At 48.9% G+C, this 15,761-nt stretch overlaps 1 protein-coding gene across 1 annotated transcript in view; it reads right to left on the bottom strand.

Moving 5' to 3' along the window:
- Positions 1–2,189: 2,189 nt before the first annotated feature.
- LOC120373414 (maestro heat-like repeat-containing protein family member 1) overlaps positions 2,190–15,761 on the bottom strand; it is a 59,783-nt gene continuing 46,211 nt past the window's right edge. Inside the window, exon 42 of the mRNA XM_039491812.1 lies at positions 2,190–2,229. The gene's annotated coding sequence lies outside the window, so the exon portion shown is untranslated. The remainder of the gene's footprint in view (positions 2,230–15,761) is intronic.

Genomic DNA, 15,761 nt, shown 5'->3' with positions numbered 1-15,761 from the left:
TAGAGCTGTCTTCAGCACTCCCTTTGCCTACATCCAGTGCTTCGAGGTTGAGGTCTATCACATCCGCAGTCATGGTGTTTAGGCCACTAAACACGCAGCCACTGTGACGTGAACCTTGAATTTTTTTTAGCCTCAGTGGTAACACTGCACTTTATATGGCTCGGTATTTTGTGGAACAGTTTAATAGTTTTTCCTCCCTGATTTCTGTCTCTTGCCGTTGGGTGAGGAAGCCCCATGAGGTAATTGGGTTGTATAAATACACAGGTGGAACTACCAGAAAAGCTCAGCCAGCTGTCATTGGGTATCCCAAGCCCCATGCTAAGGAGCACTGAATACAGACTGTAAGTCCATTCATAATAAGTGGGGAATCCAAGAGATGCAAATAGTGGCAATGTCTGTGCTCTAAGGTACTGGATAGCCAGACTGGTTTTCAACAGTGCTTTGAGCCTCCCTTTGAACTCTTCCCTTTTGGACTCTGAACTGGGGGATGTCAGCAAGCAAGGGTCATAGAGCACAGCCATCGCTTCTGGCCTTAGAATCTCGTCTGACTGCCCGTATAACCCAGAACTTCCCCCAACACATTCCTCTGGAACTGCAGCTTTAAAAAAATCCAAAAAAGATGTGCGTGTGGAAGTGCAGCCCACAGGCTTCGGTTCAGCTGAGTCATTCGTCCATCTCCTCCCATTCTTTGAGTTCGGAGGCTGTTGCACGCGCACACACCCCCAAAAAAGAAACAAAAAAACCCCCTCAGCTTTGCCCTGCAAAGCTGGGTCATTGGAGTACTTTCGAGGGAGCCAGAACATCTGGCGAGTGCTGTCTTGACTCAGTGAAGCTGCCAAGCGCGTTTGTGTGGCCAGACCAGGAGCAGTGAATGGTGTGCAGCTTCCTTCGCCAGCAGGTGGTGACAGGTTAGCAAAGGTTTGTGACTTCAGGGGAGCCATTCTGTGTCTCCAGGCAGTTTCTTGCTTGTCTCTGTAAGGGCTGCCACATTTTACTGAAGGCTGAAAATCTGAGGAGCCCTTTGCCTCTCTGGTGCTTAAAGCTGCAGCGCTTTCAAAGAATCTCATGTTCCTTCCTCTCCCAGGCAAAACTGCCCCCTGCCTGCCTCCCCTGGGATACATGATGGACAAGTGAAGCTGGAGAAGAGCAGGAGGCTTGGACCGCCCGCCCTGCTGTAAGTCCCAGCTGAGGGGTAGTGCTGTGCTGGGAGAAGGGGCGGGGGGAAATCGGGGAGGGGTTCTATGGGCAGGGGGCAGCAGCCACATCACATGGTGGCTGGGAGCCAGAACCCAGTTGGAGTGACCTGTAGAGTGTAGGAGCAGGGAGAAAACCCTCGGGGCTGGTTCTGGGGTATCCTCTCCCCAGCCATAGTGTGAACCTCCCTGCCCCGTGAGGTGTTGCCATCCTGGCCTGGGCAGGAGCCATGGCTGGTCAGCAGGGTCTGGGAGTCAGAAGTGAGTTGTTCCTGGCAGGCTGGGGGCAGTGGCAAGCAGGGAGGGGGTGGACTCCACAAGAGGGAGGGAAACAACCTCCCATGGGAGACCCGGCTGCTGGAGGAGACTTTCCCCCTACTCCCTCCAGAGCTGCGGTGCCGCCGGCAGGGACTCTGAGCCGCCCCAGCCAAGGGCGAGGCTGGGGGTTGATCCAAGCCTTATTTGGTGCTAATTCTGCAGAACCCAGCTTGGTATATGCCAGGAAGTCATGTTGCAGACCCAGCACTAACCATCTTTCCCAAGGATTGCTGCCAGCCCCCTGCAAGTGGCAGCTCCAAGAGCTCCTGCACGCACAGAACAGCTGACCCCCCCACCCCGTCCCAGCCCCAGCTATGCTCATGGGGATATGAAATTCTAGCTCTGAGCCTCCCTGCCTTCAACAGCTGATCATGCCCCAAAGGGCTGTGCCAGAGCTGAGGAAACAGAGCCAGGTGCTGAGGAAACACATCCCAGGGCTGGAGTGTGCAGTCCAACCCCTCCCGCGCATCACGGGCATTAGTTCTTCTTCGAGTGCTGTCCCTGTGGGTGCTCCACTCTAGGTGATGGTGCGTCCCGGCGCTGTCGATCAGAGATTTTCGGTAGCAGTGCCTGGTTGGGGCGCATGCACCCAGATGGTATCTCCCGTCTAGTTGGAATCTTCCTGAGTGCGTGCGCCCCACACCCTCCTCAGTTCCTTCTCAACCATCCTCGGCTGAAGACGGGACTCGGAGCAGTGCTGCCTTCTCTTCCCTGGTATCTATAGGAAACAGTAACAAAGAACATAGAAATAATTATTAATTACTTCCCAGTTGTTTCCCTTCCTTTAGTATAGTTACATAGTTAGTTACTTAGTTTAAAAAAAAAATCACTTCAGACTTGTCTCTCACTGAGACACTCTCCCCTGCCATTTCTAATTTACAATGCCAGGGGCTTCAGGATTCAAGAGGTGTGTTTTCTGGCAGGACTCCATACCAAGGTTGGATGGGCACTCACATTGTGTGAAGTGCCTCGCGGAAGCCTACATCCCCGCAAAGTGCCTCCACTGTATGAGCCTCGAGTCGAGGGCTCGGCGCGACAGAGACCTGCGGCTTGAAATACTTCTCATGGAGAAATCCCCACAGCCGCTTTTGGAGATGGGGAAAGTTAAACCCACTCCCACATCCTCCCCAGCCAGAGCGGAACCGGCGGGGAGCGTCGCTTCACCCTCCCTGGAGCAGAGGCACGAAGCGCAACAGTCTCACAGAAGAGAGACTGACAAGGGTAGGGGGTCTCCTGCGAGATCCCTACCCTCTGTGCTGACAGCAGGAAAGACAGCTGCCTCAGCCTCCTCTAATGCCTCAGCAACGGCTCTGACAGAGCACAGAGGCAGGGACCCTACCTCCCGCGCCGGGAAGGTACTTCTTAATTCGGTCCCCTCAGCGCCACAAACGACCACGGCGCGGACACTTCAGTCCTCCTTGGCACCGCGAACAGCCGCAGCACCGGCACCGCGTTCCACCTCGGCACCGACAACGGCTGCGGTGCCGGCAGCGCTTTAGGCACCGGCAGTGAAATTGACAAAGGCACTCACAGCGCTGTCAGTTTCAGCGCTAAAAGCAGCCGTGGTCCCGCCAGCGCGCTCTGCCTCAGCAGTGAGCGTTCGGCACCGGCAGTGAAATTGACAAAGCCACTCAAAGCGCTGTCAGTTTCAGCGCTAAAAGCAGCCGTGGTCCAGCCAGCGCGCTGTGCCTCAGCAGTGAAAATAGCTGCGGTGCCGACAGCGCGATCAGCCTCGGCAGGGCGAAAAGCGTCTGCACCCAGCCACTCTTGTACCCGCGCACCAGCAGCAGACCCCTACAGGGCACCTCTAAACTCACTACTAACGAGCTACAGCAGAGAGCAAGCTTAGCTCAGCCTAGGGAGCAGTAGCAACAGTTTCTTACTCAAAGTGACCTTTTAGTGCCACTTGAGCCTCACTCCGCTCCTAGATACAGAGGACTCTTTTCTTGAACCGCCACTTTCTCCTGAACTGGCTCTCACTGATGGTGACCTTGAGCTACAGCAGCAAGCGGAGTTCTCCCCTCCTGCTTCTCTTCCACAGGCACCTTTACCACCTCAGGTCACGGATCAAGTTCAGCAGCCTCAGTTTCCTTACTTTGCCTCCCCCTGTGGGTGGCACCTGGGTTCTCCTATCCTATGCCTTGGCCTCAATGGTACCCGTGGCAACATCCTCCTACCAATCATCCTCCGTCTGTGCCTCAATCTCCTGCTCCATCCACTTCTAGGGTGCCTGAGCCCCCTCCTGACTCTGGGAGTTACGCACCATATCCTGACTCGCCTAATCTTAGCTCTCCACTAGTCTCAGATGAAGCCATCCTCCCTTCACCTCCACAGACCATGGACGACTGCAAACAGTTCCAAGAACCTTTTAGGAGGGTTGCACTCAGCCAGGATATTCCCTTGGAAGAGGTTCAGAAGAAGCAACACAAACTCCTTAAAATCCTTCAACCATCTGCGCCCTCGAAAATCGTGCTCCCTATAAATGAGGCACCCATGGAGCCAGCTGACACTCTCTGGCAAACCCCAGCTTCTCTGGTACCAACTTGCAAGAAGGCTGAACGTAAATACTACATTCCTGCAAAGGACGCAGACTTCCTATTTTCTCATCCACCACCGAACTCTATTGTCATCAATGCACTTGCACAGAGGACCAAACAGTCACAATATCGACCCACTCCTCAAGACAAAGACCTTAGACGCCTTGATATCCTGGGCCGCAAAGTTTATACATCCTCTACGCTATAGTTCAGGATTGCTAACTATTCTGCCCTCCTCGCCAGCTATGATTTTGATAATTACAATAAGCTTTTCGATTTGCCTCCTACATACCAGAGGACAGAAGAGCAGACTTCAAATCAATCCTGTCTGAGGGACAACTGATCTCCAGAATGGCCCTACAGGCATCTTTAGACACGGCGGACACAGCAGCCTGTACTACTGCAACTGCTGTGGTTATGCGCAGAGCCTCATGGCTCTCTGCGTCAGGCATTCCTAAAGAACTACAGACTAAAGTGGAGGATCTCCCCTTTGATAAGGACAAACTCTTCTTCCCCCCCCCAAATATATATATATATATATAAAAAAAAAAGATGAACTCCTCCACACCATGAAGGATTCCAGAGCGACATTGCGCACCCTGGGCATTCACCCATCTCTTCCCAGGAGACAGCGATACCAACCCTACCAAAGACCACGCACACATCAGTACTATCGCCCTCAATCCAGACAAAACCGAAGTCAAGCAACCACTCTCCGTCCACAGGGCAATAAACAACAGTTTTGAAGCATTGGTCGAGGGTCTGCACGACCACCCTTTGATTCCACCACTTACTTGTCCATTTGGCCACCGCCTCCAGTATTTCCAACATGCCTGGCAGCGGATCACACAGGACCGCTGGGTCCTTGAAATAGTTCAGACTGGTTACTCCATCCCTTTTATATCCTACCCTTCTCACGAGCAATTACTTCGCACAGAAGTGGCTCACCTTCTGCAGCTAGGTGCAGTGGAGCCTGTGCATCTGCAACACCAGAGGACAAGTTTCTACTCCCAATACTTTCTAACGCAGAAAGAGACCGGAGGATGGAGGCCTATACTAGACCTACGCTGACTGAACAAATTTGTGAGGATACAAAGATTCAAGATGGTCACACTGGGCACAGTAATACCTGCATTGGATCAAGGGGACTGGTTCACAGCCCTCGACCTACAAGATGCTTACTTCCACATATCAATTCATCCAGCTCACAGACACTTCCTACGATTCACAATCGGTCAGGATCATTTTCAATACAGAGTTCTTCCTTTCAGACTTTCCATGGCTCCAAGAGTTTTTTCCAAGACCCTAGCCGTCGTTGTGGCTCACCTCCGCAAACATGGGGTCACACTTTTCCCCTACCTGGATGATTGCCTCATCAAGGGCGACTCCTATAGCGACACACTTCAAGCCGCGCGTCTCGCCATCTCCCTCTGTCACAGCCTAGGTCTCCAAATAAACATCCAAAATCCACCCTGATACCCATGCAACAGATAGAGTTCATTGGAGCTCATCTCGACTCAACCCAGAGCAGGGCCTCGCTCCCATACAACAGATTCCTCGCTATCACACAGCTCATACGCACACTCTCTATTCATCACAGGCCACAAGACTGGTGGTCTCCATCAGAGACGCATCTACACATAAATCTCCTAGAGCTCAGAGCAGTGAGGAGAGCATGCCTTCACTTTCTTCCCCTCATAAAGAACAAATACCTGCGAGTCTTAACAGACAACATAGCATGTATGTATTACATAAACAGACAAGGGGGAGCCCACTCACATTCCCTCTGCATGGAAGCCATTCGACTATGGAATTGGTGCATACAACATCAAATACAGATCATCGCCTCCTACCTACCAGGCTGCCACAACACTACTGCCGCTGCACTCAGCAGGCACTTCTCGACAGAACACGAATGGGAGCTGCACCCCGCAGTACTCCAACAGCTTTTCTCCCACTGGGGCACCCCGTCAATAGAGCTCTTCGCCACGACCCGAAATCGAAAATGGCCCCTGTTTTGCTCCAGGGCGGGACTCGGGACTGCATCCCTAGGAACAGCTACCTCCTCTACGCCTTCCCACCTATCCATCTACTACAAAGGGTTATTCGGAAGATCGCGGATGACAAGGCCCAGGTCATCCTTATTGCCCCGGCTTGGCCAAGACAGACGTGGTACTCCTACCTTCTCCGCATGTCCTCCCGTCACCCATGGGTTCTCCCCAACAGGCCAGACCTCCTTTACCAGGACAATGGACGAGTCCTTCACCCCCAGTTCCAGAAGCTCCACCTCACAGCCTGGTTCCTTCATGGTTCCAAACCCATGAACTAGCCTGTTCCGAGCAAGTCCTATATGTCCTCTTGCACAGTAGGAGAGACTCCACTCGTAAAACCTACCTTCAGAAATGGAGGCGCTTTGCTCTTTGGTGCTCACATAAACATTTAGCACCCAACAACGTGACCCTTCCTAATATTCTAGATTACCTCCTCGAACTAAAACAGGACGGACTGTCGCTAAGCTCCATCAAAGTGCACCTGGCGCGCTTACCACCTTCCATGAATTATTGGATGGGTACTCACTTTACACACCCCACCATTAAACGCTTTCTCTCTGGCCTGCAAAATCTCTACCCTGAGATTCACTCAACAATGGTTACATGGAATCTTAACCTCGTTCTTCATGCTCTCATGAGACCTCCATTTGAGCCCTTGGCTACCTCCTATGATCTACATATGTCCATGAAGGTGGCTTTTCTAGTTGCCATAACATCAGCAAGGAGAGTTGGTTAAATGAGTGCCCTGATGGCCCACCCTTCATACACAATCTTCTCTAAAGATAAAGTCACTTTGAGACCACATCCTAAATTTCTTCCTAAGGTGGTATCAACCTTCCACCTCAACCAACCTATATATTTACCTACTTTCTACCCCAAACCTCACAAAACTCCATAGGACGCAACCCTGCATACTCTCGATGTCAGGCGAGCAATTGCCTTTTATTTAGGCAGGACTAAACCATTTTGCAAGTCTCCACGACTCTTCGTTTTCATTGCCGAAAGATCAAAAGGCACAGCTATCTCTAAACAACATCTATCCAAGTGGATCTCTGACTGCATCAGATCCCGTTACCGGGCGAAGAATCTTCAACCACCCGAAGGCATTAGAACTCATTCCACTAGAGCCATGTCGGCATCCATTGCCTTCCTACACAACGTTCCCATTCCTGATATCTGCAAAGCGGCTACATGGTCATCTGAACACACGTTTGCAAAACACTATGCTCTAACGCAAGACACCACGGCAGACACAATAGTAGGTCATACAGTACTATCTTCAGTACTCCCTGCCGTATCTCCAAAGTCCCACCAACCATAGTGGGTACTGCTACACATTCACCTAGAGTGGAGCACCCACAGGGACAGCACTCGAAGAAGAAGAGAAAGTTACTCACCTTGCAGTAACTGAGGTTCTTCGAGATGTGTGTCCCTGTGGGTGCTCCACTCCCCGCCCTCCTCCCCTCTACTTTGGAGTACTGAGATGACTCTCCACGGTAGAGAAGGAACTGAGAAGGGTGTGGGGCACATGCACTCAGGAAGATTCCAACTAGACGGGAGATACCATCTGGGTGCATGCGCCCCAACCAGGCACTGCTACCGAAAATCTCCGATCGACAGCGCCGGACGCCTTGCACCGTCACCTAGCGTGGACCCCCCACAGGGACACACATCTCGAAGAACCTCAGTTACTGCAAGGTGAGTAACTTTCTCTTCTGTCAGTGGCTGACCCTGCCAGCTGCTCACTAGGCAGAACCCAGCCAGGTGCTGAGCAGGTATCCCAGGCCTGGTGCTTAAATACCTGTAGAGGCGGCAGTCAGCCCAAGAAGGGTGGGCAGGGGGGTTGGCGTAGAGTCTCAGGCTGAACTGCAGGCCACAAGCGGAGCCAGTGTCACGTCTCACAGCCCCAATCCACAGAACAAGAGAGGACTAAGGCTGCTGCAGCCAGAATTTCCTTCACTCCGGCTGCAGGGCCTGGGCTCGCCCAACTTGTGACCCTGGCTGTCAGAAAACTCCCCAGCTCCCTTTTAAAACCGATTCTCCCTTCCCCCCATCACTGTCGAGGACAAACTGCGGGATCAGCTCTTACTTAGGGAGGGGGAGTTTGAGCTCCTTACATTGGCTCTGTAGTGAAGCGAGCTCCTAACCAGCAAGGTCATGTGAAAGTAAAATGAATTATATTGTAAAAATAAGAATGGATTAAAGAAATGGTGTATGTACCTTTAAGCAGAAATAAGAAATGTTGAAATACAGGTGCCAGGAAAAGAAACATTAGGCATAAACAATGGTGCTAATGGCAAAACATTAACAGACGATCGGTAATAGTTAGTAAGGAAATAAGATATGCATGCCTAGCCCAGGTAAACTTATCTGATTCTGCTTCCTTTGTTATCTTGTTAAGTTCTCACCCTTTTATCTGTATAAATAAGATAGTTTGTGTCTTGCGTGGTGCTCACATTATCTGGGTGTTGTTAGCAGAGCGCTGTGCTAATAAAACAGAGTGGTCTGACAAACTGTGAGTCCTGAGTCTAACTTTGACAGTCACTAATAATAGCAAGAGGCAAGAGTTTATTTGAAATGAACAAATTGTTTAAAAGAGGCAGGGTGGGGAGTAAACAGAAGCCTAAATTGCAGCAGGTAGCGTGTAAGTGGGAAAGTAGAAGTGCTGAGATGGCTTGTGAAGAGCAAGTAACTGAAGGGATTTGGGGCTGGTCTACACTATGGGGGAAAATCGATCTAAGATACGCAACTTCAGCTACGTGAATAACATAGCTGAAGTCAAAGTATCTTATATCGAATTACCTACCATCCTCACGGCGCGGGATCGATATCCGCGGCTCCCCATGTTGACTCTGCTACTGCCGTTCGGGTTGGTAGCGTTCCGGAGTTGACAGGAGCGCTCGAGGATCGATATATCGCGTCGATCCCCGAGAATCGATTGCTACCCGCCGATACGGCGGTAGTGAAGTCCTACCCATAGACAAACACTAAAAACACTTTATGGAGATCAGAAGCCTGTGAGCAATTAAAGATGACAAGGACATTGCTGAGAAGCTAATATTTTTGTGTGTTCATCTTCTGCCTTTCTCACAGAGGTTGTTGGACAGAGATCTGTCCCAGACTGGTTCTCTTCTATTTACAGAGGTACCATCGGGGCTTGAGAGAGTAGCAGAGGCAGTCCCAGACCAAGCTGATAATTTACAAAGTAACCCCCCCCCCACTTCTTCGAGAAGGACTTCATCCTGCTCTTAGTAGTATACAGGCGCGACTGTCAGTCAAAGTCTAACCCCCCCCCTGGCCTCCTAAACTCTGCACACCGCTCACCAGAAGTCCTGCCCCATTTGACCCTCTAAGAGCTCCTCCCACTGTCCTCTACCAATCAGGATGGGTTTCACCCCATAGGACCACCCGAGAGGATATTTAACCAATCAGGGGGAGTTCAGGGCTGGGTGACCCATCCGGAAGTGGTTCTTGTGACCCCTCTAAGAACTCCTCCCACCACCCTCTACCAATCAGGTTGGGTTTCAGCTGTTGGGGACCACCCCCAAGAGGAGATTTGACCAACGAGGAGGAAGTCCGGGGTGGGGTGATCCGTCCGGAAGTGGTTCGTGTGACCCCTCTAAGAACTCCTCCCATCGCCCTCTATCAATTGTGATGGGTTTTGGACACATAGGTCCACCCCAAGAGCAGATTTGACCAAAATAGGGCAGGTTCTGGGACTGGGTGAACTGCCCAGAAGAGGGTGGTGTGACTCCTCCAAGAACTCCTCCCAGTGCCCTCTGCCAATCAGAGCACAGAACCATCACCCCATAAGTCCTAGTGTCAGGCAGAAGAGGCCATCTTTTACCAAGATCGTGTGTTTTAGAAATCGTAGAAACATGGACTCCTTCACCACCCCTATGAGAACTTCGGACTTTGTTTTAGCCCCAAGAGTTTTCGACCATCCACGGAGAAAGCGCTACCTCAGCGACAGTTCCGAGGAGGAGGTAGGAGCGATTGAGGTTACGCCGTTGATGGATACGCCGGAACCCAAACCGAAACCCAACTGCTTGTGAGACACCCCCCCAGAGGAGGAAGGTGAGGTGAACGGAAAAGATGTCGCACAGGTAAATGAATGATTAGGAAGTGACAGATGATGATGGGGTGTAATGGGTTAGGAACCAGGGGTTGTGTGAATCTAAAAAACAAGCAGTGGGAACTTGTTTCTTGTCTGAAAATCTCTCAACAGCTTTCTAGAGGCCCGGACAGCATTGCATCAAGCAGCAAAGATGAACTGGGCCCACCTTGTTTTTGCTCAATGCCGATAAAAATTGTTGAAGTGGACTCCGAGGATGACAGCTATGTGTTTAACAGGAGGCGTGGCATGGAACTATCTGAGCCAGTGCCACGTTGTGAGCGTAAAAAAGTCACGCGGACTATTGTACAGGCTGCTGTTTATGCTGTCCTTAAATACTGCCTTAGGGAAAAGCTTTTTGAAGATTGTGAGGGCTGTGTCATAGATGCGCCAGCCCAGTGGCACCATGACAGTATGACTTGGACTTCAGTGGATATAAACTGCAAGTTCCGGGGCCTGTGTGCTGAGCTGTGTTTGGAAAGCTTATTAAACACTGTTATTGCCATAGGTTATGCTATGCAATGTCTGTGCCTGACCCAAGAACATTTAGCGCAAGGGGTGACCTTGTTAAATGCTGTGCAATTCAGTGGAGACCCTGACCGTGTTTTAAAGAAAATGACCAAACTGGAAGATGGCTGCTTACAGCGTTATATTGACCGTTTAGTCCGCACAAAAAGTTACAGAACCCTGCTTAAGAAAAAGACCATTTGTAAGAAATCTAAAAGGATTAAGTTAGAGAATGGTGAGGGTAGCTGTAAATTAAAAAAAAAATTGAAAAGGACTTTGTGACTATCTGTGTTTCTGTTAGAAGGTCTCTGGCCCTTAAGTGAGCTAAAAGTTTTAATGAGCATCTTAGTTTGTTTTCAAGGAGCTGTATGTTTTTTAAATAAAAAATAAATAGTTTGTGAGAACGTAGCTCTTGTGTTTTTGTGTAAAAGAGAACCATTTACAGGAAAAACCTGAACTGTATGTTGTGGGAGGGAAAAATCCTAAAAATGTGTTTACAATAAAACAAAAAACAAAAGAACCCCAGAACAAAACAAAAAAACCCCAGGGATGGTTCAGACATGTATTTGAGTACAATAGAGCTGACTTATCCTGTTGAGCTGAATGGTTTTAACCACACCCCCACTGAATTAGCCAGGGTGACTGTGATTACTCACTCTTGTTGTCATAGGGTTAAATCTGATGGGTGTGCACCCATGGTAAGGGGGTGGATGGGTGAAGATGGTGAATTCTGATTAATATGAAATGAAAGAAAACCTCAGGAATTCACAGATGCTATTGGACAGTTTAAATATGGCCCAGGAGCTGGTGGAATGCTATGGGTCATTCTTTCTAGAACCCCCCCCCCCACCAAACTTTAAGCATGAAAGAAACATGTTTTAAAAAACACAAGCCCCAAGACATTCATTGATATCTGCAAAGGGCCCCCACTTGGAAACGTATTTTAACTAAAAGAAAAAAAAGCCCAGTTGTGCAGACCCACCCCCACCCCAGATTGCAAAAGGGAATGCTAGGGGAGGGCTGCCTAAAGTCCTTAAGTATCTATTATTTCTGAGCTGTGGTGATTAAATTAACCTGCTAACTACTATTTTGAAATGTGTTTGAAACAAAGTGTTAGGACGGTATAAAAACCTCAGGTATTTTGGAGACTGTCTTTTTCAACAGAAACTCTCTCCAGTTGCTGCTGGACTGTTAGAGGAGGAGCTTTGTTCCCTGTTTTTAACTCTGACAATATATATTATATAATGCCACTCTTTGGCCATGCTGTGTTACAAAATAATGGTGCCTATCTTTATTGCAGTGTGATCTGTTTAGCATGGAACCAGTAACTTGAAGCTGCATTTCACAACTAGGCCAAGGTAAAAAAACATTTTTCACTATATTTGTGCTTCATACTGTTAAATTAAAACCAAACAAACAAACAGAAAAACCACTTCAGGTATTACACAGGTTGTATAGGGATTTGGGGATAATACTAACTAACATTTTTGCTTGTTCTTTAACCTGAAGGCCCAAACAAACGTGGGGTGGGGGGGAGCAGAACAACCATGTGCCTTTTAAATGCATGTGGGTTTATTAAAAGTATTTGGTTGCAAACTTGGTTTGGTGTGTTTATAAAGCTGCTGTTTTTGTGTGTGAGATAGGTGTCTGTGCAAGACATAGGTGTGGGGTTTTTAAAAAGTATTTCGTGGCAAACTTGGTTTGGTGTGTTTATAAAGCTGCTGGGGTTTTGTCTATGTGTGTGTGTGTGTGTGCGATAGGGGGTCTGTGCATTATATAGGTGTGACGGTTTGGATCACAGAAACCCCCTGGGAGCTGCCACCTGATGTGCCCAGACTACTTCTAGCCCTGCTTTCTCTGCCAGCTTAGGACTCCAGCACCCTGTCTTGCTGAGCCAGACTCTCCCGTCTGCTCCAGCAAAGACCCAGGGTCTGAATTACTTGCCCCACAGCTGCAGGTTTACCTGAAAGGAGCTCACAGAAGCGTTCCTGTCTTTAACACTCAGATGCCCAACTCCCAATGGAGTCCAAACCCAAATAAATCTGCTTTACCCTGTATAAAGCTTATACAGGGTAAACTCATAAATTTGTTCACCCTCCATAACACCGATAGAGAGAGATGCACAGTTGTTTGCTCCCCCAGGTATTAATACATACTCTGAGTTAATTAATAAGTAAAAAGTGATTTTATTAAATACAGAAAGTAGGATTTTAGTGGTTCCAAGTAGTAACAGACAGAACAAAGTCAGAAGCAGCAAAGAATCCTGTGGCACCTTATAGACTAACAGAAGTTTTGCAGCATGAGTTTTCGTGGGTGAATACCCACTTCTTCGGATGAACAAAGTCAGTCACCAAGCAAAATAAAATAAAATGCGCAAATCTATGTCTAAACAAACCGAATACAGATAAGATCCTTAGCAGTTGCAGAATGCCCCCTGTTACAGACTAATCTCCTTTTACTTGGGTCCAGCAATCATTCACACCCCTTGCACACTGTCCTTTGTTCCAGTTTCTTTCAAGTATCCTGGGGGGTGGAGAGGCTCTCTCTTTAGCCAGCTGAAGACAAAATGGAGGGATCGTCCAGGGGTTTAAGTAGACTTTCTCTTGTGGGTGGAGACTCCCTCCTCACTCCTATGCAAAGTCCAGCTCCAAGATGGAGTTTTGGAGTCACCTGGGCAAGTCACATGTCCATGCATGACTCACAGTTTGTACAGGTAGCATCCATTGTTTACATGCTACCTTGAATGTCCTCAAGTAGACTTCTTATGTGGCTTGGAGCATTCCAAGATCCATTGTCCTTTAAGTGTTTCTTGATTGGGTACTTAATTTCAACATTCCTTTCTCCAGGAACTGACCAAATGCTCTACTAAGGTTATTTAGAAATCAAGCCAGTACACAGCCAATGTTCATAACATTCATAACTTTGAATACAAAAATGGTACATGCATACAAATAGGATTAAAAAGACAAGTCAGCAAAAAGACTACCTCAGAGCCCATGCAGGCTATCACATTTACAAATAATGGTCCTCACTCTGCCAGGCACCCTCCCAATCTTAATTCCCCTATCTCCGACAACCCTGGGCAGCGCCGACCCAAGGAGACCCGTAGGAACATGATTTGGAAGGAGCTGGTGAATTTAGGGGAGGATATGGGAAAATATGATCGCCAGCCCCTCAGCATCCTGATTAATACTTTGTCTCAGGTCATGTGGAAAACGGAGTTAATGCAGGGAGCTCCCCCACAACCCACTGCCCCAGTATGGAAGGCATCCCCCACACCCACTCCCTGTCAAAGCCAGATCCCTGTCCCCTCTTCTGAGTGGAGGCTCTGGGAGATTGACAATCAGTAGGGAGCCTGGTTCCCACGCGCCTCCCCAGCTGATCGCAAGACGTCAGTGCGACGTATGGAGGAGACCCACTGTGAGGGCTACAGTGGGGAACCCAGGTCTGTTAGCCCAATTGCTACTGGATAGGATCTCCGAAGGGAGACCCACCACTAAACAGGTTCAGCTCAACGGGTATGAGGGAGAAACTGTCTCCCATGGTTGGTCTCTTGGAAGTGGTGATTTGCCTGTTAGAAAAGCCATCCCAATCTCCCAGTGTTTGTCTGTGAACAGTCATGTGGTCTGTGACAAGGAGAAGGGAAGGTGAAACTGTTTGTCTAGTCAGAAAAGCAGTTTAACTGCTGGGGAAGAAAATGTCTCCAATCTTCTGTCTGTGGAGCAGGCAGAAAGTACCTCTCAGTTTATGCTGATGGAGGATTTGTCAGTTGTGCCAGATGTGGTTCTGAACTCAACTAAAACCCAGGAAGGAAGTGTTCCTAAGCCTGTGTCTGTTGGGGTAATGACTTGCCTATAGAGGAGCTACCCCAATCTCCAAACGTTTGTCTGGAACAAAGGGGAGGAAATTCCAAACTTTGTGAATGTTAAGAATGGCAGTTTATCTGTTGCGGGAGAGTTTGTCTCCAATCTTCTGTCTGAGGAGCAGACAGAATGTGCCTCTCGGCTTATGCTGATTAAGGATATGTCAGTTGTCTCAGAAGTTGTTCTGGACTCAAGTGAAACCCAGTAAGATGTTTCTGTAGAGCAGCCCCTAACTACAAAGGGAAAGGACAAAATTTCTGGGGAAAATGAATTGTTGCCTAAAAGTGCCCCTGAAGGAATAAACCCTCATGCTAGCTTTTGCAAGCAGTTTGCTGCAACTGAAGGGTGTGGAAGTGAGTTACCTAAGTTAGCTCAGAATGAATCATTGCCTGTAGCAAGCAACAGTGTAGGTGCTGAGAAATTTGGTTCAGTTTCTAGTTGCCAAAGTTTCTCAACTGTGTATAAATCCACTGACTTTATTTTAGAAAGATCCAGGGTGGAAGCCATCCCTACTAAAACTAACACTGCCTCTGTCACTGCTAAGCAGCTCTTTACACACACCTGGGATGGCCACTGCTCGATTGTGAATAGGGCCAGCCCCAGTGTTTTTCAGGTAGAAATCCTAAATGGGAAAAATGAAAAACCCTGGCGGAAATGGTTTCATTCTTCACAGCTCAAAGACTGGAAGGATAAACCACCTGACCCGCAAGACTGTCTTCTCTATCCTGTTGGCCACCCTTCTTGGCCAGCAAGAAGGAACAGCTTTGAGCCATTGGAAAATACGCATCGAGTGGGCTGGTCAGTGCCTACCCCAATGTTAAGACAGGAAAAGGCCAGAAAAGTTCTTCACCCTGCAATATTGGTCCCAGATTCTCCCAGTATATACGGGCGGGAGTGTGGGAATTTTCTCTCTCTTCTCTGCCCCCTCACAGGTCCTGTACACGAGCCTTGACATCATTGTCATTGGAACTCAGACACTTCCGTTCCGTTACCCAGAGGTGAACTGCAGCTGTCTCTGATCACGCCAGCAAGCAACAATATCACACGGTTCCTCGGAAACTGGGAACCGCTGAACTGGACTTTAGCTGGACGTGACTTGATTCAGCAAGGTCCCCCAGACTGGGTAGTTCCATTAAAGGGCACACATTGTGACAAGCTCATGCCAGCAATTTGGGCAT

The sequence above is a fragment of the Mauremys reevesii genome, linkage group 10, assembly GCF_016161935.1.
Source record: "Mauremys reevesii isolate NIE-2019 linkage group 10, ASM1616193v1, whole genome shotgun sequence".
NCBI lineage: Eukaryota > Metazoa > Chordata > Testudines > Geoemydidae > Mauremys > Mauremys reevesii.
Note: the sequence above shows the minus strand (reverse complement) of the source record. Positions and strands in the feature narration are given on the sequence as shown.